General features: G+C 46.8%; 1 protein-coding gene across 1 annotated transcript in view; it reads right to left on the minus strand.

Moving 5' to 3' along the window:
- Positions 1-5,845, minus strand: part of LOC146189664 (ornithine decarboxylase-like) — a 33,184-nt gene extending 27,339 nt beyond the window's left edge. Inside the window, exon 1 of the mRNA XM_084604432.1 lies at positions 5,462-5,845. The gene's annotated coding sequence lies outside the window, so the exon portion shown is untranslated. The remainder of the gene's footprint in view (positions 1-5,461) is intronic.
- Between the last annotated feature and the right edge of the window lie 1,452 nt (positions 5,846-7,297).

Raw genomic sequence — 7,297 nt, forward strand, 5'->3', positions numbered from 1 at the left:
GATTACCAGCGCGGACGTGTTCACTCACCTTACCGGTGCCAAGTGCACTGAGTGCGTTATCTGGCTTTCAGCTGAGCATTGGAAATTTCCTGCTTCGTTTACCCTCTCGTAGTGCTGTCAGTCCAATCCGCCGCTTACAAGTTCAGATTTAGCTGACAATAAGCTAATACGTGCAATATTGATAAATATTCGTGTATGTCATAACGCCCAAATGATGCGTATAAATTACAGAACGCTTAGGTGCTGTTATAATACAACCAAAATCCCGATTTTTCTTTTGCGTATCTTCGAAGCTATCTCTTTTAAGATGCAAGTATTCAAGTATCTTTACTTTTTTTTTTTTTTTTTTAACTGAGACATATCACTGAAGTATATTAGCCTGTCGGGTGAACTTTGCTGACTGGCTGTATTCTCGAGTACCCTGTTGAATACTTCCTATGTTAAACCCGGCCACCCGGTACTAAGGCGAGGAGCTCATCTCCCCAGAGCACTCGTTGATTAGCTAATCATTTAGCACCCTTGGATTAAAAGTCAAGATTATGACGCTGTGGCGTTATATTCCGTGGGTTTCATATGTAATCGCGCTATATTTACCTTCTCGTGCTGTACCCTGCCGCTTCAGCATTTACTAAAATTATCCCCACTGCAATAGTCCTAATAGGGGCTGCATATGTCTAAATAAACAAATAATTAAGTAAACAAAGAAATAAATAAGCCCGAGAGGCTTGACATTTGTCAAAACCAACGTCGGTACGATGAATCCACATTGCAAACTTGTCGCAGGCTGCGGTAACCACAGTTTCAGCCAGGTTACCCGAACCCGCTAAACCATGTAGTGGCATGGTGGTCGCATGGCTTTGAACCACTCGTAGTGCCAACGGTAACGTGCGTTTCGAGTCAATCTTACTGAGTCGCGGTTATTCATGCGTGACCTGTTAATATGATATCAGCCCCCTAGGCCTCTCCACGTCCATGGCCCTCTCTGTTCGGCCACGAGATGTGTCACACTTCTTAGCGAGATTCTGCGAGATTTTGACGTCGTAACCTGATGACGTCATTGGTCAGTCTACCATGAAGAACATAGTTAAAATAAATATATCCCTGCAACCGAGCGCTTTAACCAAGTACATCACGCCCAGGTTTTTTTTTTTTTCTCTCTCTCTATTGCATGGAAGTATTTCAAACCCGATTTAACCAGGCCACACCCGGGGTCGTGAAACGCACATCACAATTCTCCTTGCTTACCGTGAGGAAGGTAGTTAAAAATAAATAAATCCAGTCTCCACCGGAAATAGAACCACGATCCTTTGTAACCCCCGCCGAGTGCTTTAACCAACGATGCCACGCCCGGGATCGTGAAACGCAAAACAATTCTCCTTGACTACCGTGAGGAGGATAGTAGCGATGACAAGGACGCTGTAATTAGAGATAATGACTATGATGACATTAGCAATGATAATGACTGTGCAATCAGTTGATAACGATAATGAGAGCGAACGTGATGTGCTGTGTGCACCAGCAACGCTTAGGCTTTCGCATTTCTGCAGTGTAGATTCCACAGTGCTCTCGGAATTTTTTTTCTATTATTATGAACCCCAGACCACGTACTGTGTCACTCCATGACTCCTACAGCTATATTTATTATTACTATGCCTCTATCGTCACCGATGCCAGATCATAATCACATGTCACTGTCTTTAACTATTTGCATTTATGTAGATATTGCATTTATGCATATAAATACGTCGCCCGTTGGCCATTATTGTATTGCATTGCTTTATCTGATGTTTCGTTATAGCCGTTGATCTAACAGCCAGCTTTTCAATATAACTGATATTTTATTACACCCACCATGTCATTACCGCACAGACGACGTTGATGCCGGGAAGTTTGCGCCTTCACTTACTGCTGTCATCGCATTAAAACGGATTCATCTGCATAGATCTGCCAATCGGCGTATACCTAAGGAATAATGGATACCTGTTTATGCGACAGGCCTACTGAATGACTAAAACAGATCTGCACAATAAGAAAGAAAAGTGCCCGCTTAGGAAACATGCGTTTGCGGATGCTTTATACATTTATTGACGGGATGTGACGCTTCAGCACGCTGCAGCTGACGCTTTCGAAGCGTACCTTATGAAAATTGGAGTGTTATCTCCATTTCTTCCTGCTTAATTTCACAAGCATATTTTGCGAATATATCGCGGTTGAAATTGTAAGCGAACCTTGCAAAGTAGATTCATAGCTGTTCTTTTTCTTTCGTCGCTTTGCCTGTGCTCACCCCCCCTCCCCCCCCCCTTCCTTCCTCAACATACAAAAAACGCTGCATTACAGTACTTGTGTTTGCAACCATTACAGACATTGCAGCCAGGCTGAGAGTCATTTGATGCATTTTTTTTTTCCTTTTTGAACAATCGACAATAAATCGATCGAACGATCACTCCACGAGTTTATTTGCTCAGTCCAGTTCAAAAGCATACGCGCATGCACTTGAAGGCAAAAACGCAAACGCTTTGTATACTTGTGCCAGTGTCATTGCTCCCCCGCGGATACCACGGCAATGTCAAATATTCACGGGCGTCTGCATTTCAAGGAGGATCAGCTGTTTCTAACAGAGTTCTCAGACACTTGCCCCCTATCGCCCCCTCCTCTCCTCTCGCTCGACCAAGTTACGGCTTTTGTCACCCGGTTGGCGGACCTCGGCCACTCGACACTTTGTCTGTCAATCAGCGCCGAGTAACAGCCAGGAGTACGTAGGTTTCGGGAACGCACCAGGCTGGAGTGCGCTCGATACGCACTCGGACTGGACAGATACTGTGAGGACAGCAACCAGACCCAAAAGGACGGGCAAAGGTTCTCGTCCTGTTCTGGATTATACTCAAGCTGTGCATTTGTCCGGCTAGAAGCCAATACAAAAAAAAGAAGAGTATTCATAGACATCTGCGTATGACTGGCTTGTATTTTGATTTATTGCACCGACGTTTTGATACGTTTAAATTTATTTTCATACCATTCCTATCTTGGTCTTGACGTGATGGATAGACTATAATAAATAATTCCATTTCGTACGGGAGAAAAGAAGCCACGAATTCAATACAATGTGTGTACGCCCTCCAGATACGCCAATCACTGGATTGAGATTCACGCACAACGTCCTCGCCCCCATTGCAATGGTTAGTCACTTGGCCAGTTACCAGAAGGTGTTCACGTGACCGTGACGTCACGCAAATTTAGGCGACCGACGATGACGACAGCACACATCAAGTCTTCAACTCCACATACACAGCTGTCGCTTTGAAAACACAGATGCTCGTTTCTGATAGCGGTTGCATAAGCTCAGTACGATCTGACGTGTGTTTCCATAGGAGTGGGGGTTAAATGAAGGGGCCTTATTTTGTAACCGCACATACCGCTTCATCGTCACCTCCGTCTACCCTTGTTCTACTTCATCCTCGTTGCCTCAATCAAATAACGAAGATCAATATTCCTTAATCATATCTGCGAAGATTCAGACTGAGAGTATTATTTTGTTCTAATTGCTTTAAACCCTTGCCTAGCAGCTATGAAAAAACATTTCCCATAACGACCAGGCTTCAGATCACTATAACAACATGCACAGGCTGTACCATAACGTTACGATTAGACAAGGCGTAATATGTGATAGAAAGTGACGGAGTGAAACACTGCAAACCAAACAATCACCCTCCTGAAGCCCATCGCCCGACACACAACCATGTGCCCGTTGCACTCAACTCCCCCTGAAGAAACCCACACGGCAGCGGAACGAGAAGCTGTCACCGAAATAAAAATCAAGGATGCTAAAGACGCATAGGAAGGCGAGACGGTTGCAAAAGCGAAATGTGAAACTAAAATTGTTAACCCAGGTTTTCTTTGAACATCGTATGACCTCCCGTTATTTATTTCTACTGCACTCTATTCACCTGCCTCTTTGTTGACGTGCAGTGATATTGGTAAAGTAAGCTAATACAAAGAATATAATTAGACGAGACAAACATGCCACGGCTGGAAGGATCCATGCGATCAAGTTGCCCCCGATCGCTAATACGACACTGCAATTCACACGAGTGCCTTGGTTTGAAATTCGCGCTAACACTGTTGCTCAACTGGGAACGCCACTGGAGTGGTTCAGGGAGTCTCGCTCTTTTAACAGGCTTATTCGGATGATCTGCGGCGGTATAAGCACCCCCCCCCCCCCCCCCCCTCTCCAGACACCTCAGGAAGTAAAAGGCTTGAACCTTTCCTTAGCCAAGTCAGCCATCTTCGGTTGACCAGCGGTAGCGTCATCAAAGACACGTCTCTGTTCCAGTCAGAATGCAATGAACATCGCTCATCTTTCACTGCCCTACATGACGTCCATTCTGTATTGCGACATGGACTGCTATCTGTCTTGCTCTCCCCGAGTGCTCTGGACGGTACCGAAGGTTGCAATCATTAGACGACCACCACCACTACTTCAATCAACAATATACCATAGCGCGACCCACTATCATAATTCGCTATCGTATCGTGGCAGGCGCGCGCGCAATTTGCAGTCGGCATCTTGCCCCTGCGCATCAACAGTGGCATCCCACACGTATGAGTCACGGTAGCCGATTACGCTATGTTATCACTCCGCTTTCATCATCAGCCCGACGATACCTATGGCAGAGCAAAGGCCCCTTCAAAATTCTTCCAATTAAACCGGTCTTAACAGCGCCTGCTGCATCCACTTGACCCACCCAATCTTTATCTCGTCCGCTAACCTTTCTATCGCTCCTGCTACGCTTGCCTCGGTTTTTGCTAAGTTTGACTCTACTATGAGCAATCATACGACAGTCGCGCCACACAGACCTGCAACACAGTCGAATACATTGGATATTGTCTTAGTTGATCATTAGTGCTCAGAGGGAAATGCATAAAGGGTACGTCCACCAATTAATCTAACTATAAGTTGCTCGTGGCTTGACTCGCCGTCGTCATTGCAGAGTCATTTTAAGAAGCAATCCAGCATTCCAAGATGTGCCATACAACCTTCAAAGCGTTAGTTGTGGCAATGAAACAATCAACACAAAGCATGAACTCGTAGAATCCCTTTAAGAAGCAATCTGACATTCTAAGATATGCCACATAACCTTCAAAGCATGAGGTGGGATAATGAAACGATTCAGCCACTCATATTACTTCTTCTCACGTGCGCTCTTAGCATCAGCAGTGGATAAAAACTTGCCAGGATTGATACTGGTAAAGCTTACCGAACTACGCACCGTGTCCCATAGGTTACTCCAAAAGAGCAAGAGAAGCAGATACACATCATCTAACGACATTTTGTAGTTTGATTTTTCAGCGAGGCGCGGAGGCCCAGCACATTGCATCACATAAAACAGCGCTTCATGAACGAGGAGGAAAACCGTCTGAGGCAGACATGCTTGGAGAGCAGCCACGCGTCTTATACACTCACCGGTTGTTGTCCCCAAGGGCCCTGCCTCGAGGCAACGTCGTCTGAGAGACGCTTGACTCTCCTTGCGGAGTCAGATGTACTTTCCAGTGAACCAGAGCCGTTGACCTGAACGCCGTGCGGGCAGCAGGCTAGCAGCCCCGGTTCAGTGTCAGCGCCTTGGCAGCAATGCGCAGGCAACGCCGGGGGCCCAGCTTTGACCGGAGGCTTCCCACTGTCGCTTGGGGACCGTATGGATCATTCACGTGCGGGCCAGGAAACGGACCGAAGGATCGCCTTCGCGAAGGCGCTGGCAGCCAGGAATTCACTCCTGTCTACGAATCTCGCTCGTGGTCTGGTTAACAGACCGATGCGGCGGTGTGCGCGTGGAACTGTCCTGGTTCCGTCAAGTATCGCGCCTTTTATTGCGGTCTCCTTCTCCCCTCTTTTCAGCTGAGTCACAGCTGTGGATGAGGGCAGCAGAAAAAAGCGCGTGCCTAGTTCTTTCCCGTGCCTCGTTTACTATCGCTGTCAGACCGGTGTGAGCCGGTGTCGTTCCGAGAGAGAGCGGTGAGAGGCTCCAGGATCGAGGTCCTTCCGATGGACATCGGCTGTTGCCCTACTACGACGGCGAGAGGCTCTGCCGCTGATAAGACTTATCGGTTTCTTTCTACACTCGCGCTGGTTTCAGAGCCTGCTTGCGATACCGATCGGCTTTCAACGAGACGATCATCGTCACTCTCTTAGTGTTGCAACAATTGGGATTGGCAAGGGCAAGTTTGCCATTCTTCGATGCACTTGCGTAGATGACGTCATTCGGACCTCTTCGACGTGTTGCGATTACGAGTTTTGCGAAAGTTGCTGGGTTTCGCACCTTAATGACGTAACGCCTCCTACCCTCGTACAATGTTCCATGGCTGACACGCATGCCGCAGATCGATGAACTTGGGGAATACCGCTATCGTTTTGTAAAAGAAACCTGAATTCAGCCCGAAGAAACCCGTCGACACTAACAACCTACACTGCAACCATGCTTGCAGAGCGTGTACAGTATCACCCCAGTAGAACGTATACAGCTTTCCTCTGTACGTTTACCACGTGTGCTGTCTAGATGGTCTTCAAATTTTGACGATGCTCGAGATCTTCCGGAAATAGGGCATTTTTCGCAGATAATTATAGCGTATCACTGCGGCCATTCCGTTATCATCGCGTCACTGGTGCCTCTATCATATTATCTTTTCGCACACTGCGTTGCAATAAGTTTTTCGCTGTAGATGAATTTATTGAGCCGTGCGCAGTCTCTCTTGAATGTCGTTCTCTAGACTCCTATTTGATTCTTAAAGCTCTGTTGTGATATTCGCTCAATTGCTGTACCCAGGGTCGCGGGATCGAATTCTGGCAGCGGCGGCCGCTTTCCTATGGAGGCGAAACGCAAGGCGCCCGTCTGCTGTGTGATGTCAGTGCACTTTAAAGAACCCCAGGTGGTCGAATTTCTGGAGCCCTCCTCTACTGCGTCTCCCTAGGCCGAGTCACTTTGGAACGTAACACTCCATAAATTAGACCAAACCCATTTGACTGTACGCTTTACTGTCACAGTTATGTTTAGAGCCCAAACTCTTGCCTTCTGGACATTTTGGAGGCTTTCCCACATGAGATTAAATGGACACTGACGATGGTTCCACCCTACTTGTATTCTTAGGAAAACAAATTAGTGCCAGCATTCTCGTTGAGGAGGAAACGCGAAAGCGAATGCCTTTTTGGCTCCGCTTGTAGGGTAATGAGCATAAAAATTCCGTTATGTCTCAGCCTTTCTTTAATTGGAGGCTTTTGTTATCTCCAAGTCATTTTGTACATCCGAGC

Source organism: Amblyomma maculatum, chromosome 5, assembly GCF_055883805.1.
Source record: "Amblyomma maculatum isolate TAMU_Amacu chromosome 5, ASM5588380v1, whole genome shotgun sequence".
Lineage (NCBI taxonomy): Eukaryota > Metazoa > Arthropoda > Arachnida > Ixodida > Ixodidae > Amblyomma > Amblyomma maculatum.